Source organism: Talpa occidentalis, unplaced genomic scaffold, assembly GCF_014898055.3.
Source record: "Talpa occidentalis isolate TD23 unplaced genomic scaffold, MPIMG_talOcc4v2.1 talOcc4.6, whole genome shotgun sequence".
Classification (NCBI taxonomy): domain Eukaryota; kingdom Metazoa; phylum Chordata; class Mammalia; order Eulipotyphla; family Talpidae; genus Talpa; species Talpa occidentalis.
The window spans coordinates 28,122,281-28,142,105 of NW_023604972.1; the positions used below are offsets into that span (position 1 = coordinate 28,122,281).

At 41.4% G+C, this 19,825-nt stretch overlaps 1 pseudogene; it reads left to right on the forward strand.

Annotated features, from left to right (window-relative positions):
* Positions 1-893: 893 nt before the first annotated feature.
* On the forward strand, positions 894-2,238 carry LOC119261329 (60S ribosomal protein L26-like; annotated as a pseudogene).
* The last annotated feature ends 17,587 nt before the right edge of the window (positions 2,239-19,825 follow it).

A 19,825-nucleotide genomic window follows, 5' to 3' on the forward strand; every position in this document is an offset into this window, starting at 1 on the left:
TTAAAGGAGTGAGATGAACTGAAAATGTGAGGTGACAAAGTGGAGACCGTAATTATAGATAATTTTTAATGGAGTATTGTAATAAAAAGGAATAGGAAAATGTGACATTAGTTGAGGGAGACAAGGACATTGGAGAGAATTTACATCCTGCTGTATGCTGATGGGAATGATGAAGAGATAAGGAAAATTGTGGTGCAGGGCCAGAGGGGATATGCTTGAGGCCTGAAGATAGAAATAAAGCTGTGAAATAATATCTAAGAGAGTGGAGAGACCAGGAACGGTAGCAAGACTGTCAAACAAGATAAAGCTGAAATAAAATGTATGGTTAAAGTTTTTTGAAATAAAAGCAGTCAACATGTGCACATATTGTTTTTGGTTTTTTTTAAAGATTTATTTATTTATTTACACAAGCACTGGGTACAGTCAGAAGTGCAGGAGGGTGAAAGAATTCACCAGTCACACTGGAGAGCAGAGCAGGCAGACTGACGGAAGTACACTGCTGAGGGGAGCAGTGGGCGGCAGGAGAGTTCGGTCTCTCCTCATGGGGGACCCTCATCCAATGGCCAGGGATTGAACCAGCCCTGCAGAGGCTACCAGTAGCCTCGCAACCCAGTGCTCAACCGCTGCGCCACAGAGGAGGCCCTTTGTGCACATATTGTTTTCTAGATATGTTCCACTATGTGATGCTGTTGTAAAATAGATAGAGAGTTATGCTTAAGACAGGTTGCGTTATCTGGTGAGCAGCATGGAAAGTGAGAGGAGCAATGCAGTTGTGGTATATGTTATGGAGTGATTGATCAGAGTCAAACAAGGATAAAGAACAGTAAGACCTGTGGAAAAATACACTGTGAAGAAGTGATAGGTCCCTAGACTCATTGGGAGGAGAGGTCGTGATGGCAGAGCTAGAAAGACAAGAGGAGACTGGTCAGAAGAATATAGAATGCTGGAAATAAAGACTTGGGGAGTTGATATACCTATGTAGTAAGAAGGCTTTCAGGCACACCATGATAACGCTTTGCTAAAAATGTAGCAACGAAAAATAATATTAGAAGTGAGACTATTAGGGAGCTCAGGGATTAAGGTGTTTACTTGGATAATGTTTGTGCATGCTGAATTTACCAAGGAGTATGAAGTAGTGGGGGGAAAAAAAGATGGAAGACTGGAGTTTATTTATTTTTTTTTAAAGATGTATTTATGGGGCCTCCCTGGTGGCGCAGTGGGTTGAGCGCAGCACTGTGAAACTGTCCACAGCCTCTGCAGCGCAGGTTTGATTTCCAACCAGCCAGGGAGATTCCCACATGGAGTGACAGACCTCTGTCACGCTGCTCCTGTCTTGCTGGCTGCCCCCCTCAACAGTGTCTTTGGTCCATCTGCCTGTTCTTCTCCCCACTCTATCTCTGGTGAATTCTTTCACCCTCCCTCGTCTCTGGCTTATAACCCAGTTCTTGTATAAACAAATAAATCTTTTGGAAAAAAAAAAAAGATGTATTTATGTATGCATACAAGAGCTGAGGTACAGGCCAGAGGTGTAGGGGGTGAGAGGATTCACAGAGTGGGGAATAGAACAGGCAGACTGACTGAAATACACTGCTGAGGGGAGCAGCGGGTCAGACAGGAGAGGTCTGCTGTACCATTGGAGTCACCTCTCAGATGGGGGATCGAACTCATGCTGCAGTAGTTGCAGATAGCTTCCTAGAGCTGACGCTTAATCCCTTGTGCCACCAGGGAGGCCCAGAAGACTGGAATTTAAATCTTCATTGAGATTGCTTCCCTTTTTGAGGTCATTGCTTAAGTGCCAGTGGCCAAAGTGAATTTCAATCCTTCTGTAACTTCTCACCATAGCAAAAAGAGTAAAAGGCCTTTCAATGTACCTTCCCACGTTCGTGGGTGGATTCTGTTATCCCCTCTTTCCAAAGAGCCAAGGCAGAAGTACAATGTCCAATTCATGCCCATGTGGGAGGATGATGAAGTTAAGGTTGTTCGAGGACACTGCAAAGGGCAGCAAACTGGCAAAGTAGACCAGGTTTACAGGAAGCGATAATTCATCTGCGCTGAAGGAGTGCAGGGGGAAGGTGAAAGGCACAACCATTCACGTGGCATTCACCCCCACATGGTGGTTATCACTAGACCAAAACTTGGACAAACATGCAAAAAGATCACGGACTGTAAGGCCAAATGCCAAGTAGAAAGGGAAATGGCAAGGACAAGGAAGAAACTGTTGAGAAGATGTGGGAATAAAGTAGGCGTATGTGCAACTTTCATTAAGAACTGCTAAGGGCCTCCCCGGTGGCGCAGCGGTTGAGCGCTGGGTTGCGAGGCTGCCCGCAGCCTCTGAGGCGCCGGTTCGATCCCCGGCTGCTCCCTGGCCACCGGAGGAGGGTCCCACATGGCGCGCAGACCTCTCCTGCCGCCTGCTGCTCCCCTCAGCAGTGTACTTTGGTCCTTCTGCCTGCTCTGCTCCCCGCTCTGGCTCTGGTGAGTTCTCTCCCCCTCCTGTGCTTCTGACTGTACCCAGTTCTTGTATGTATAAACAAACAAACAAATAAATGAACAAATCTTTAAAAAAAAAAAAAAAAACTGCTAAAATGAGGGCCTCCCCGGCGGCGCAGCGGTTGAGCGCTGGGCTGTGAAGCTGCCCGCAGCCTCTGTAGCGCTGGTTCGATCCCCGGCCACCAGCGAGGGTCCCACATGGTGCGCAGACCTCTCCTGCTGCCCGCTGCTCCCCTCAACAGTGTACTTCCATCCTTCTGCCTGCTCTGCTCCCCGCTCTGGTGAATTCTTTCACCCTCACACGCTTCTGACTGTACCCAGTGCTTGTATGAATAAATAAATAAATTTTAATAAATAAATAAATAAAGACATTATCTTTAAAAAAAAAACTGCTAAAATGAAATAAATGAATTTTCATTGGCTAAAGAAGAGTTAAGCCAGGTCTCAGTGAATGCAAAAAAGTAGAGCTGATGGAGACTGGAGCATAAGGTGAGGGGTCTTATTTTGTGTTATTGTTATTATTTAATTTTTTAAATTTTTTAAATTTTATTTATTTATGCATTTGAGAACTGGGGTGTGGCCAGAGGTGTGGGGGGTGAGAGGATTCACCAGAGACAGAGTGGGGAGCAGAACAGGTAAATGTACTGAAATACACTGCTGAGGGGAGCAGCGGGCGAGACAGGAGAGGTCTGCTGGGCCATGTGGGTCACCTCCCTGGCCGAGGATAGAACTTGTGCTGCAGTGGCTGGTGAAAGCTTGATAGCACTGTGTCTTTAACTCCTGCACCACCAAGGAGCCCATTTTCTTATATCGTTGTTCATTTTTGTACAACATTTGATTTCTCTCTGCAGGTGTAGTCCCCCTAATTCTCCCACCACCATCACCATAGTCCCTAGTGCTCTTCCTCCCCGTTTTGACTCCTCTCTCTTCCCCTCCCCTGGTGTATGCCTTAGAATCTATGCTTTGCCAGCAAGTTTTGTCTTTTTCCTGATTCTTTAAGTTTCCCTATATCCTCCCTATAAGTGAGATCACCTGATTTTTTTCTTTTTCCCTCTGACTTATTTCACTTAGTATAATCCAGGGAGGGATCTTTGGCTTGTGTTAATACATGGGTGAGTTGGGGTCTCCTAGTGGCACAAGGGGTTAAGTCTCATCACTATGAGGCTGTGAGTAGCCACTGTAGCATGAGTTTGATCCCTGGCCAGGGAGCTGACCCACATGGCACAGCAGACCTCTCCTGACTTGCCCGCTGCTCCCCTCAGCAGTGTATTTCAGTCTGCCTGTTCTGTTCCCCACTCTCTCTGGTAAATCATCTCAGCCCCCACACCTCTGGTCTACACCTCAGCTCTTATATGCATAAAAAAAAAATAAAAAGATGGGTGAGTTGTGACTTTTACTAAGGTAGAAACTACAAAAGAGACAGAATATTTGGAAAATAAAAAATAAATTCATTACCAAAAAAAGAAGAGTTAGCAAGAGGCTATAACTAAATAAAGAAGGATAATGATGTGCTTCAGAGAAGCTGAGTTGGTTGTTGTTGAGGAAGGAAGAACAATAAAAATGAAAACAATGAGCAAAGAGGAACAAGACTATCATCTCTAGGTCCTTGTAGTTGTGATGTAAAAAAAACACAACTATCACTTGAGAGAATCAAAAAGAATCATTTTCAAAGACTAATCAAGGGAAGGAGTGGGAGATGGCCAGATCAGTGGAAATATTGAGTTCTGTGAATGATAATGAATGACCTAAGGACTTGGGTTTCTGTTTGTGTTTCTTAAGTGTATAATGGTTTTGGCATAATGGGATTAATTCTGAAGGTCACTTACCGGAAGATGGTATCTATCTTCATTGTAGCCTCTGCTTTGTGCCTGATTTCTTAGCACATTATGTTATAGGACAGGGAGAGGGGCAGCCCAAACCCCGCAAACCTGCCTATTCTAAATGGGTTCTGCCATCCGCCGCATCAACACAAAACATATGAGACTTTAATGGGAAGGAACTTTAATAAAACTAGGAAACAATACAGGTAAGGCAAAGAGTCTAGTTTCTAAATGAAGCACCCAAAGTTACCCGTCCCCTCGTGGGTAAAAGTCCATCCAAATGGGATCGGCCCAGAGCAAGGCCCCAAAGCCTGCCACAAGTCTACAGCATCTTCCAGTGGGGACCCACAGAAAAGGGCCAGAAACAACCAGACAAGCCCAGAAGGAAAAGAGCAAAATCAACATCAAGATAAAAGCTGCCATTGTCACCTCCCCACGGGTCTCACCCACATCTGTGTCACCCAGTCCACAACCAAAAGACAAGCGCAGTTTCTTCACGTGTCTCTAGGCTCCATGCGCCTCCTCCAGGTCTCCTGGCTCCATCCTGCCTCCTTCCTTAGTCTCTTCTGCAGCTTCTCCTCTTCCTTCTCAGCTCCACCCTCCCTTGGGTGGGGCAGGGAACCTCCCCCTTTCCTGGGGACCACCCTGTTACAATTAGAGGAGAGAAGCCAGTGGTATTGTGATCCTAGGGAAATGGCAGATTTGCCTGCTGTGTGACCCTCCCTTCAATCCTGGCTGAAGCTGGGATGACAGGAGTGAGAAGGTTGATTTCACCAAGGCCAAATAAGTTCTCATGACTTTGCTTAAATCTTCTGAATCTTTCTACAGATAATTCCACTAGGCCATCAAGCACACATTCCCTTGGAAAATTCTTTCCTTTAGTGTCCTAAGGTGTATGCTGTGGCTGCCAGGCACATTGATCAACATTTAATGAGCGCTACTGAAGTCTGCTTACCCTAGGAATCTTCAAGCATTGAGATGAAAAATCACCCACCTAACAATGGCGTTGGCTTTTCCTAGATCACAGCAATGAAACTTGATGTGATATAATGATTCTTTCCCAGATAAATCAAGTCTCTAAGAGAGTCTCATAATTAATGTTATTTAAACTCCTTAACTTCCATGATAAAAAATAACATATTTTCAAAATAATATGAATTTTAAAGTACATTTCTTTTTTATAGTTGTACTCTTACTTCCCAACATACTTCAAACACACATTAACATTCAGCATTTGTTGGGATATAGTATAAAAATACAAAGCACCTCAGTGCAAAATAAATTAGCAACTGTTTTGAAAAAAGCAAAAACCAAGAGACAACTCACAGGCTGATATGTTTTTATCCAACAATGAACTGCCCTGGATAAGTAATAGGACGACTAGAGTTCAAAGAATTGAAACTCATGTCCCAACAAGCTAAAAGCTATTAAAAAGCCTGCATAACAGCCTTTCACCCCCTACCCCAACAGCTCTTAACAGAAATTCATGACACACAATGATGTTAGAAACAATAGGTGTTTTGTTTTAAATTCTCAAGTCCAAGGTGTTAGTGCTTACTACTGGAGTTTGGAATGCCCAGATGTAGAGCTTAACGATAAAACATGCCTGAGTCTTGTTGGGACCCCACATAAGGTTAATGCAGATGGTCAAAGCTGACAGCCAACTGTAAAATTCACTCTTACAATGCATTTGAGTAGGTCTTAATGAAAGCTAAATTCAAAAGTAGAGTGGAGAGACAGACAAAAAAATAAGAACTGATTAAAAAGACTTGAACTAGAAAGGTTGCATAAAAGTTTAAGACAGATGACTCTTGGATGTTTAAACTTTTCCATTTTTGCAGCTCCACCTATGCATATTGTATAGTCATTAATTCCCTTGAGAAAATGCTCTTCTCCAGATTTTTTTTCCTTCTCAAGTCCTTTCCCAAAGCTGCTGCCAAAATCAACTTCCTCTGTTGCCCTTCTGACAATGTCACTCCCTTCCTAAAATTCCCTTTAATGGCCTTTGCTGGTCTATGTGTGAGGTCAGACTTCTTGCCCTGCCTGTAAGACAAACATGCTATTCCTGCCTGGATTTATTTAAGGCTCCTACCTATTTTTACAAGTCCACATGCCATTTTCCTCTCTAAGTGACTGAATACCATTTAGCATCTTAAATTATTTATGTTCTTTAATGTTTAAATTATAAACAATTTAATTCAGTTTTGGTCAGTGAGATTCTCATTTTACCTCTATCTTCTCTTCCTTACCACCACCCAACACACATATCTATATATTAAAAATCTCCAATACTATTTGCCTTATTCATATTTCTCCTGAAATTTGATTATTTTTAAGAACTACAAAAGTAATTATCTGCACTGAAAAATTTTGACCAATTATAAACCAAACAACATCACACAAAACAAAGTACTCTCAAAAGATGAAAATAATATTGTATTTCCCTAAGGAGTGAAAAATTTTTCAGAATGAGTCACAGGAAAAAATATCTAATATCATCATCATGGGCAGCTTCTAGGAAAAGGTTCTTCAGACTCTGAAACAACACTAAGGTGATGTTCTTTTTCTTCATCTTCTTTTTTTTAAACCTAGAAGATCTGAAGTCAAATCCCAGTTCAATTATTTGCAAATTCTGCTTATAGTCTCTTTGAGTATCAGTTTTTTGTTTTTAAAATGGAAATAACAGTAACTACATGAGATTTCCTAATGATTTGATAGCATTTATAAACATGCTTTTAAAGTAAAAAGGGCTACAAGATATACAGGATTTTATTATTACTTCCTTCAAATGTTCCCTTTTGACTGAGAACTTTCCTGGAATTTCCCCTTTCCTGTATTTTCATCCAGAGACAAGTTTGGTAGTGTAGTTAGAAATCTACCTTCTAAAAGAGAAACTATACTAAATCAGAGTTATTTAAGATGGTTGCTGATTATTTCTTTTATCATTATTGTATTTTATTGAAAACAGATATACTAAATCACTTTTCTCTGATACTATTTTAAAAATATAGAATGCATGTATATAGAAAAAAAAATAAATGATCAATAATCTCACTACTCCAAAAGCAACTATTAAAATTACTGATGGGTTTTTTCATATATTTTTTAATGACTATGTATAACATTTATGGTAAAGGGTCAGTTCTCTTTGAAGGTCCAAAAGCCTATGTCTTTCCAGAAGTTCCAGTGATGTGATCCAAAGCCCTTTGATGAATGACTCAAACTGGCTGCTGCTCTGGCTTGTATCCTCTTCAGTGTTCCCACTTCCAAGCCTGATTAGTCCATTGACAATCCCAGCTGTTCCCTTGGAGATGCTTGAGCTCCAATCAGATTGGTCTGTTTACAATCCTTTATAATCTCAAAAACATTGAATGGCATGGATGAGAGCTCAAATCTGATTGGTCCATTGGGAGCTCAAGCCTGATCCGTCCATTTACTGATGCTGTAGCATATGTGAAAACCTGGCCTGGGCATTCAGACCTTACCCACACTGAAATCAGGTGGTCTTGTGCTGCAAGTGCAGGTGGCAGTCACTCTGAGCTGTCCAGACTGCCCTTGCACACTGCAGGCCTCTCTCCCTCTGGATCTCACTAGGCCAGGGCAAGTTACACAGCTGGGGCCCTGGGGTAACTTGCTCTGGGGCAGGTGGAGGAAATTATTGTGGCTGCTGTTGGAACCTGTCAGGGTGGCCTGGGAGCTGTCACAGTGAAGCCCACACTGATGCTGCTGGAGCTTAGGGGCCTTGGCCCTCAAACCTGGTTGGTGCCTGTTCAGCTGGGAAACCCAGCTCGCTGAGGTGGGCCACAGCAAAACCGGTCATGTCCCTCATTCTCTAGGTGTGACAGAGTTGCTATTATGCTGTTCAATTACAGTCATATCTCACTTAGCATACATTCCAAGACATTCATTTTTGGGCAATTTCAATCTTGTAAAAAATCATGGAGTATAATGACACCAACTTACATTGTATAGCCTATGCAATATGGTTTAGCCTATTGCAACCACCATCACATATGTGGATATATAGCTCATTGGCTGGAACATACATGGTGTATTACTCTAATTTATTACTAGCAGATCATCACTGACCCTTACAGAAGAGGTTCAGAGAAATGGGGGTAAAAGAATGTCTGAAGAACAAATGGGAACTATACTGGAGACATGGAAGGTAGATAACTTTTTCAGAAAAGCAAGTAATACCCAGACAGCCATTTGTCAGGGACTGTGGTGGATTTAAAATACAGTAACTTAACATCATGGACAGGTTCTTGGACACTAACTTTCAGCAAAATGACTTGTAACAAAATCAGATCCTCAAACAATGTATCTTTAAGTGCTGTCAGAAATTTCTTTACCAATGTTTTAACAACACGATGTAATTCAATATACTACTATTTATCCATAAAGTCTTTCCTACTTCTCCCTTCAAAAGGTTGCACTTAATTCCCCTTCATCTTGTATGTTGGCTGAACTTAGTGATTTGCTTCTAACGAATAAACATGTAGGAAATGACAGTGGTGGTCTGATATTAGCTCAGGAAAGGCATAGCAGTGTCTTCTCCTTGCTCTTGGAATAGTTACTCTGCAGAAGCCATTGCTTGATCCTGAGGACTCTCAAGCCCCCCTATGAGAGGAACTTAAGCCCTGGGCAGCAACCATGTGAGTAGGCTGCCTCAGAAGTAGAGCCGCTAGGCCAAAATGAAGACTTCACTTCCCACTACATCTTTACCACAGACTCACAAGAACTACACAGCTGACCCATTCTCAAATTCCTGGCCCACAAAAACTGTGAGACAATGTTGTAAGTGTAAAGTGGTTGGCAACATGGCAATGGATAGCAAATACAGGGCATACAGATAATAAACAATTTGAGTTTTTTTATGGCTAATACAATGACTTATTTTACATTGATTTGAACAGAGACATATCCTATAGGATTTATCAGAAATTTCCTTTGTCAGGGCTCCCCTGGTGGCGCAGGTGGTTGAGCGCCGTGCTGTGAAGCTGTCCTCAGCCTCTGCAGTGCGAGTTCAATCCCAGCCAGCCGGCAAGGGTCCACATGGTACAGCAGACCTCTCCTGTCTCACCCGCTGCTCCCCTTAGGAGTGTATTTTGTCAGTCTGCCTGTTCTATTCCCCACTCTGTCTCTGGTGAATCCTCTTACCCTCCTGCACATCTGGCCTGTACCCCGGTTCTTGTATTAAAAAAAAAAAATTTCCTTTGTCTCTTTTATCCAAATTGGTCTATATATCCATATAGTATGTTAAGATTGCAGTTTAGATTGCAGTTATTTAGAAGAAAGTTATATCATTTCAGTGGTGAGCAATTTTTTTTTAATGATGAGGGTATATGGATATGTACATTTAGTCTGATCTTATAAAATAATGCTCTCCAGAAAAGACAATATTTCTGTCTTCTAAAATTAGAACCTCCCACATTTTATTCAGTTACAATTTTGTGTCTGGCTTTAGCATTTATTATCTAAATTTAGGCAAACATATGAAAGAAAGTAATCCATTTTTATTGTTTTCATTAGAATATTTTGTCAACTTTAGAAATGGGCTTTTTTACCTCACTTTCCCAAAATTTTATAATTTTTCTTTATCTTTTTTCTTCTCAGAAAGACCGCTTTTTTCTTTAGATTACAGAGTATGTTTTCAAAAATCATTTAAATTTATGGTTTTTAAAAATTTAACCACAGATATACAGAGTTAGATAGACCGGACTGTACAACTCTTTAGTTCATAATCCAGTCATTGGTGCCTCCCCATATTTTTTTTATAGTTTTATTTATTTTTTTAATGATTTATTTATTTATTTAAGATATTTGTTTGTTTGTTTGTTTGTTTATTTATTTATTTATACAAGCACTGGGTACAGTCAGAAGCGCGGGAGGGTGAGAGAATTCACCAGAGCCAGAGCAGGGAGCAGAGCAGGCAGAAGGACCGAAGTACACTGCTGAGGGGAGCAGTGGGCGGCAGGAGAGGTCTGCACGCCATGTGGGACCCTCCTCCGGTGGCCGGGGAGCAGCCGGGGATCGAACAGGCGCTGCAGAGGCTGCGGGCAGCTTCGCAACCAAGCGCTCAACCGCTGCGCCACCGGGGAGGCCCTCCCCATATTTTTTTTTTCTTTTTAAAGATTTATTTATTTATGCCTACAAGAGCTGGGGTGTAGGCCATAGATGTGGGATGTGAAAGGATTCACCAGAGACAGACTGGGGAACAGAACAGGCAGATCCACTGAAATACACTGCTGAAGGGAGCAGCAGGAGAGACAGGAGAGGTTCTGCTGTGACATGTGGGTTAGCTCCCTGGCTGGGAACTCAGGCCACACCAGTGATAGTGCTGAGACTTAACCCCTAAGCCACCACGGAGGCCTGCCCCCTATATTTTAAAAATTAACTTTAGTCACTTTTAATGCTCCAGCCCCTACTCACAGTCTCTTTCCTGCTGAATCCTACACTCAAAGATTCTGCTTTAATTACTTTAGGGTGGAACATGTGACTCATTATTTTAAAAAAAATCTTTCCAGAATATTCTAATACACAACCAGTTGCAAAACAGGGGCGGAGCCTTGCTGTTCAATGTGTGAGCCTAAGGCCAGTAAGCACCATCTTCACCTGGGAGTTTCCTACACATGCAGAATCTCAGTTGCTGCCTTAGGGAGAAGAGGAATTGGAGACAGGAAGTATAGACAACTCCTCCAAAGAGTGCTGCCTAAAAGAGTAAATAAATGGAGATGAAAAGTTGAGAGTTTTTGTTGTAATTGTAAAAAGAAGTGAGAATTATAGCTTGTTGCTTGTCTATAAACTGATAGGAATTTTTCAACAGTGAAAGGGAATCATTGATGAGGGTAGAAATGTTTAAGCTGTGTCCTGAGTAGACGGGAGATGATAGGCTCTATCTCAGAATTGTGGGGCTGAAGATAGAGAGTGGCAGCACCACAGGTGGAGAAACAGGAGCAGGTAAAGCAGAGGTAAGCAGGCAGATGTGATAAGTGTCTGAGGTTTCTAATTATTTTTTTTAAGATTTATTTATTTATGCATACAAGAACTGGGGTACAGGCCAGAAGTGTGGGGAGTGAGAGGATTCACCAGGGACAGAGTGGGGAACAGAACAGGCAGGTTGACTGAAACACACTGCTGAGGGGAGCAACGGGTTAGTCAGGAGAGGTCTGCTGCGCCTTGCCTCGCCTCGTGTGTAGCTCCCTGGCCCCGCATGGAATTTGCATTGCAGTGGCTGCAGACAGCTTCATAAGTTGCATCTTAACCCCTTGAGCCACCCGGGAGGCCCTGAGGCTTCTGATTCTTTAAGGCTCTTTCAAGAACTAGCAAGAACTCTTTTCTATTACAACCATAGCTTTTATTTAACTAAACATTTAAAAAAGAACCTATTATGCGTGATGCTATTGATACAAATATGGTGTGCGTGGGGGAGTCCCTTTCCTTGCAAGAATCAGTATACTGTGAGTGTAAGAGGGTGGTCCCCAGGAAAAGGAGAGGTTTCAGGTTCCTTGTCCCACCCTCCCTCTCCCTGCCCTGTAACAAGAGTAAAACAGTAAACAAATAACTGTGGTGTGGTGTTATCACAAAGACATATGAAAATGATTCTGGAGCTTATATTAAAAAAAATTAAACACAGTTTTCAGAGTATATATGAATGCAGTCAGGACTAATTTCCTGTGGTTTAATGTGGGTCAGAAAGCTTTTTAAATTCTATGACATAATGTATGTATGTAAAAATCCTAATTTCCTACCTAGACAAACAAATAAATACTCTGTCTTTTGGTCTGTTTGAGATTTCTATAGAGAAGAGGGCTTGATACTGTTAATACTTTAGTTTTTTAGTCTGAAAACTTCTTGCATCTATGTAACAGACACCAAACTTCCTCCCATTTCAGAAAATAAGTGGGGTTTGAGTCAGTTTACAAAACATTTTTTTCATGTGGCACTTTTTCTTAAGAGGAGCTCAAGAAGAATTATTTAAATATTACAATTGTCTTGAATCTTGAACATTTGGTCAGAGTTATTAAAAAATATATTTTTGTTAACTTTCAGAGAACAAAATTTTAAGGTCCCCTCTCTTAGATATTATTACAAGGTGATTTATTCACTTTGTGGTTCTAATGTCATTAAAAACGATCTAAAACTGAGATTGATGTGTCAGACCTGGCTGCAAAAAATTCAAAATCAGCTATATGCAGCTGCACTCTGCTTCCTCTAATTCACCTAACAGCTTTTAGTGAATTCTATTAAATGACATTAGAAAAGGCACAGCAGATGTGCAAGAAGGCTCCAGAAATCTAAAGTGGGACAGATGGTTCTTTCATTGATTGACAGCATGAGGAACACTGCAGCAAGGGTCACCTCCTGTGGAGGACTCCACCTCTTCTGCCTGCAAATGAAACAGGCATACAAGAAAGAAAAGCAGGGGTGGCTATTCAGAAAGTCTTTCTTTTTAAATAGTCACTGGAGTGAAAAGATTCTCAGCAAAAGTCACCTGGATGAGGAAACATTCTCCTTCTCTAAACTTTAACAAAGAATTGACTTTTTGCATAGTTATAATAAAGTAGATATTTTGAACACAATACTTAGAAAACTGGAGATCAAGCTGAGATTAATGAAAGAACAAAGAAATAATGTATTTGAGCTATATTAGCCCCTAAACAGCATTGGCTAGGACCAAAATAGTTCATTTTTTTTTAATGATCTTTTTTTTTATTTATTTTTATTTTTTTATAGAGGCATGTTTTTTTATTTATTTATTTGTTTGTTTGTTTTTGTTTATACATGCACTGGGTACAGTCAGAAGCGCGGGAGGGTGAGAGAATTCACCAGAGCCAGAGCAGGGAGCAGAGCAGGCAGAAGGACCGAAGTACACTGCTGAGGGGAGCGGCGGGCGGCAGGAGAGGTCTGCGTGCCATGTGGGACCCTCCTCTGGTGGCCTGGGAGCAGCCAGGGATCGAACCGGCGCCGCAGAGGCTGCGGGCAGCTTCGCAACCTAGCGCTCAACCGCTGCGCCACCGGGGAGGCCCCAATAGTTCATTTTTGAGAGTCCTATATTGCCCTTAGAAATAAACGACTTGCTTTAAAGTTTAATTAGAAAGTTGGACAAATTATTATTTTTTTAAAAAATGTTTATTTTATTTATGCACACAAGAGTTGGGGTGTAGGCCAACAAGAGTTGGGTTGGTGGGGAGAGGATTCACCAGAGACAGAGTGGGGAGCAGAACAGGCAGACTGACTGAAATACACTGCTGAGGGGAGCAGCGGGCGAGACAGGGGAGGTCTGCTGCGCCATGTGGATTTCTCTCTGGCTGGGGATTGAACTGGTGCTGTAGTGGCTGGAGACAGCTGCATAGTACTGAGACTTAACCCCTCGTGCCACCAGGAAGGCCCTGGACAAATTATTTACTGTGATTAACTAGGAGTTAACAGTCCTGTTTCCTTACTTCTTCTTTGTTTGGCACTCTGTTTTTTCTCCAAACTCCTCTCTAATACCTTCAAAGAAAGTTAAAAAAAAACAAAAACAAAAAAAAGAACTCATGTTTATTGCATGTAAACTAGTGGATACTGTTAGGTGATCTTATAACTACATGATTTGTGATCATAGTAATTGACCCTTATGTTCATATTAATACAGTAACATGGGTCCCCTAACATAATTGATGCTTCTCTTCATTCCTTCTCTTGTAAAATGGAAACCAAGCACAAAATATGCCCCAGAAGAGTATGCCCAAAAGGTGCAATATACAAAATCCATGTATAAGTTCAAATACATGTAAAAATCCCAAGATTTTTGAAGTTCCTTCAAACCAGTGCCAGAAGAATTCACATAGTGGCCACATATAAGATTTCTCCATAGGAGAGACTCAGAAATGGCAATATGCTTGCAGGAAGAGCTGGGGTAAATTTTCTTTAAACTTAATTTGCCTAAAATGATGCATATTTGGAGCCAAGTGCCAACTCTGCCAGTGAAGTCATGTCCCCGGGGAAGACTGTTTTTTGAAGGGCATTCAAGAAATGCTGCACTTGGACAAAAGTCTGAAAACTATAGTGAATAGAAACCTTATATGTGAATAAACTTAGACTTTACTCCTGAGGTTTGTGAACTAAATTTGTTTCTGACAATGTGACAGCAATCTCCCAGTTACCTCCTTCCATTTTCAAGTAGCACTGTTCCAACTCTTGTAAAATCCTCAAATTCCTACTCTAATGGCTAAAAGGAAATCAAACTGTGAAATTAACCTGCAGCTCAGAAGCCCTAGCAACCCTAAACTCTGGCTGTCAACCGCCCTTTCATTTCCTATCACCTTTGTTTAGTGATTGCAAAGACTTTGGTAGTAGTGTTGTATAACAAAATATATTTATATTCCACCATCTGGTCAATATCATATTCTTCTTGTTCTCCCACACAGATAACCCCACATACACCTGTGCTTTGATATCCTGGTGGCTGCCAGGTTTTTGATGCCCCTAAATATCCCTATCTAGGGCCTCCCCGGTGGCGCAGCGGTTGAGCGCTGGGTTGCGAAGCTACCAGCAGCCTCTGCAGCGCCGGTTCGATCCCCGGCTGCTCCCCAGCCACCGGAGGAGGGTCCCACATGGCGCGCAGACCTCTCCTGCCGCCCGCTGCTCCCCTCAGCAGTGTACTTCGGTCCTTCTGCCTGCTCTGCTCCCCGCTCTGGCTCTGGTGAATTCTCTCACCCTCCCGCGCTTCTGACTGTACCCAGTGCATGTATAAACAAAACAAACAAATGAATAAATAAATAAATAAATAAATAAATAAAACATGCCTCTATTAAAAAAAAAAAAAAATATCCCTATCTAGTTGTTTTCACTATTTCCCTACCCGAGTTGAAATTCATTGCTCATCAGTTCAACCACACTCTTGCCAATATCCTCAACTCCCTTCCTATCACAAATACATGAACTAGCATGAAATTTGAGCCTTTCATTACCTCATTAATTCCGATAAAAAGATGGGTCAGTCCTCTCGTTTACAATGATTCTTCCATTTACAATGGTTTCCATTTTACCAGCTGTCTTTCTGCTCAGAATTTCTATGTGAGTATGTATAAACCATTTTTACATCATGGCAAACACAGAAAAATGACAATATTCGTGCAGTTTACTAGAATAAACTAGAGGGGATTGAGTCATCTACATAAGACAAATATGCATGGGCCTCCCTGGTGGTGCAGGCGGTTGAGCACAGCGTTGTGAAGCTGTCCGCAGCCTCTGCAGCACGGGTTCCATACTGGATGGCTGGGGAGATACCCACGTGGCCCAGCAGACCTCTCCTGGCTCGCCTGCTGCTCCCCTCAGCAGTGTATTTCAGTAGATCTGCCTGTATTGTTCCCCACTCTCTCTCTGGTGAATCCTTTCACCCTCCCACACATCTGGCCTGTACCCTGGTTCTTGTATGCATGAATAAATAAATCTTTAAAAAAATTTTAAAAATGCATATACACATCTATTTATATGTAAAGGTATATATTTACTTATAGTGTAATTGTGATACAAATAAAATACAAAGTACAAGTGAAGAGAATGAAATATATATTGACTTTTTTGGAAATAAATATAAAAATGTATAGCAATTCCAAATAATATATTTTTAAATTTGAGCTTGTTTCTCTAAATAAGACTTTCAAATATTAGGTTTAAATGCCCAAGTTTAACAAAGACATTTTTTAAATATCTGACCACAACTTTTTTTTTTTTTTTTTTAAAGATTTATTTGTTTTTATTTATTTATACAAGCACTGGGTACAGTCCGAAGCGCGGGAGGGTGAGAGAATTCACCAGAGCCAGAGCGGGGAGCAGAGCAGGCAGAAGGACCGAAGTACACTGCTGAGGGGAGCAGCGGGCGGCAGGAGAGGTCTGGGCGCCATGTGGGACCCTCCTCCTGTGGCCGGGGAGCAGCGGGGGATCGAACTGGCGCCGCAGAGGCTGCAGGCAGCTTCGCAACCCAGCGCTCAACCGCTGCGCCACCAGGGAGGCCCTGACCACAACTTTTTAATGATGATCGAATTCTGTTTTTTAAGAGACTTTTAAAAAATACATTCATTGGGCCTCCCTGGTGGCACAAGGGATTAAGTCTCAGGACTATGAAGCTATTGACAGCCACTGGAGTTCAATCCCAGCCAGGGAGCTGACCCACATGGCACAAAAGACCTCTCCTGTCTTGCCTGCTGCTCCCCTCAGCAGTATATTTCAGTCAACCTAACTGTTCTGCTCCCTACTCTGTCTCTGGTGAATCCTCTCACCCCCCTCACCTCTGGCCTGTACCCCAGTTCTTGTATGCATAAATAAATAAATCTTTTAAAAATACATCCATTCATTTATTTTTTAAAAGATTTATTTATTTATGCACACAAGAACTGGGGTACAGGCCAGAGGTGTGGGGGAGTGAGAGGATTCACCAGAGACAGAGTGGGGAACAAAACAGGCAGATCTACTGAAATACACTCCTGAGGGGAGCAGTGGGTGAGACAGGAGAAGTCTCCTGTGCCATGTGGGTTGGCTCCCTGGCCGGGGATCAAACTCATGCTGCAGTGGCTGTGCATTGCTTTGTAGTGCTGAGGCTTAACCCCTTGCGCCACCAGGGAGGCCCCTGTTCTGGCATTCTCGTTGCAGCTGTCCTGGACACCACAAAAAGGACATATCAACAATAAACGGCATATCCAGTTAACGTGAAAATAGATTTGGGGCTGCTCTACCTGGCTACTCTTTGGAACTGCACCCTTGAGGGGCCCCTGCCTCTCTCTTTGTGTCTCTACCATGGGAGGTCTCCCATGCCCCCTGGCCATCTAGAACATAAATGTCTCTATTAGTTCCTCCACCTCCTTATCAATGATGGGCAATGGTCTCCCTTCTGCTGGATTTTCTGACATTTGTGCTTGCGAAGACCTGAATGTTGCCCATTGTTTTCATCATCTGTAGAGTACTTGGGCATACCATTAAACTTTCATTCCTAGCAGCTACCCTTAAAAGAACTCTAAGTAGGTTGTGCAGGCTCTTCCCATAGCTCATCCTAAAGGCTGACTGGATCAATAGTTTGTGGCATACCTACAGCACATTCACAGAATGCCACTTGGTAAATCTGTCTTATGCTATTAATTATCCCTTCTTGCTCCTGTATATTTAACTATTCTATTTCCTGGTTGCTCCCTTGTGAAAATTAAAGTGTATGGTATTAAAAAATAAAACCAGGGGCCTCCCTGGTAGCCTAGGGGTTAATTTGCAGTATTATCACCACTACAGCCTGAATTCAATCCAGGTCATTGAGCTAACCCACATATGGCGCAGCAGAGCTCTCCTGTCTTGCCCTCTGCTCCCCTTAGCAGTGTATTTCAATAGATCTGCCTGTTCTGCTCCCCATACTGTCTCTGGTGAATCCCCCACCCACACCTCTGGCCTGCACCCCAGATCATCTATGCAAAACAAAAGAAAAAACAAAACAAAGCAAATCTAGCCATTATTCATTCATTATTTTCCCTTTAGCTACCACGCTGCTTTCCTTTCATCAAACAGTGTCGTAGAGGCGCAGTGTACACTTTCCTCTACACTATTCCCATCACTCTTTTCTCATTCCATTCTAATCTAAATTTTAATGATACTACTTTAGTAAAAGTTGTAAATAACTTTAATGCTATTTTAACAGATAGTGCTCAGTTCTTATGACCATTAGATGTGACTGACCATTCCTTCTTTCTTGTAACATTCTCTTTCCTTGGCTTCTGTGATATTAAATTTTGAGCAATAAATATGTATTGAACACTTGATAGTCTATGGTAAACAAATTAGTCTCTACCTTCATGGAGCCTAAGTGGAAATATGCTGAATAGTAATTACGATAAGAGTTCAAGAGTTCATCTGCAAAGACAAACTTTCTTGATGCTGAAATCCAGGAGGAAATTATTAAATGGGTTTCATTTATATGAATCATGTACCTGAAATAATTCCTTTAAAATTAATTTTTTAAAGTTATGTCTAATAAGTGAACATTTCTTATGGTGACATTTCATTAGATCTTAACTCACTGGAGGTATTCTGAAAGCAAATTGATTTCACTTAATCCAGGTAGATAGATTTCTGGTGATTACAGAGTTCAATATGAAAGCACCAACAGTTTGAATTGGCTTCTAAATATTGTAGACTCTTTCTGCCAAATGTGAATCGATGTTCAGTAAGACTTTGGATCTTACTCAGTGGATGTTTGAAATCTTTGATTGTTCTATTACCCAAATTACCAGTGTACTCAATAACTCTCTAAATGCCAGCATAGAAAATGAGCTTAACTTTAATGTTTATAATCTTATTTATTCCCACAGAAAGAGCACATTACATACCTTTTCATTGGTAGAAATGCAATTCATTAATTGACCTGTTTGCTGAGAAATATGTGGCATACCTACCATGTGCTGTGTTTTAGGCCTGGCTAAGTGAATTACAGAGTATGATAAAACCAGATTCTGGAATCGTAACCTACTCAGTAAGCAAAGGAATCATTGATTTTGCTTTAGCATGAAGTTCACTCATTATATTTTCTCATTTTTGCTTCTTGTAAAAATCAATTCAACAAATTCTTTAACTACTACAATGTGCCAATCATTTGGATGCCAGACAGGCTCCTGTTCTCATGGATCTTCTGTTAGTGAGTGAGGTGAGAAAATAAACATACAACTGTCATGATAAGTGCTATGAAAACAATAATGAAGTAACATGGAGAGTGCCTTGGGTGCTGTTTTACAAATTGGGTAGTCAAAAATAAATAAATAAAAATTGGGTAATCAGGTAGTATCTCTTTGATCTGATGATACCAGCTACAACCTGAGACAAGAAGCACATGAACACCTGGAGGAACAATGTTCTAGAAAACAGAACAACAATTACAAGGCCTTGGGCCTTGAACCAACTTAGCTTGACCCAAGGAGAAAGTGAATGTTAATTTACAATAGTGATTGTTTTAGGAATATATTTGAGAGTATAAAGGTTTATAAGTCAAGGTCTTAGTCTTACAGATGTTCTGTAACAGAGACCAACATAAGCAAAAAGGTCACAACAGATTGAGGAACTTCATTGTGGTAACAGAAGTATGTATGATGTGAAGAGGCACAAAAAAGGAATGATTCATTCTCTGGGATGTGTTTCAGGAAGATCATGTAAAACAGATTTAATATAAAACAGAATCGTAAAGGTTAGATAAAAACAGGATTCTGATATATCACTCAAATTGACAAGGCAGTGAGGAGGGTTGTGCCAAAAGGAACAGTAAACAAGGAACAGTGAATGCAAAGGGTTGCAGGCTCTGTGTCTTATTGATAAATATTACAATAGAAGAAAGTGCGATTTAGGAGGACAGAGGCTAAGCCATGAAGAATTTTCTATCTTGTGCATGATGGGAGTTATTAAATTTTAGATGGCTCTCCCATAGGCTGTTTCTCTTAAATATGTCTGTGGAAAAATAATTTAGAGGAAATGAAAAATATCAAATAAGGATATTGGCAGTG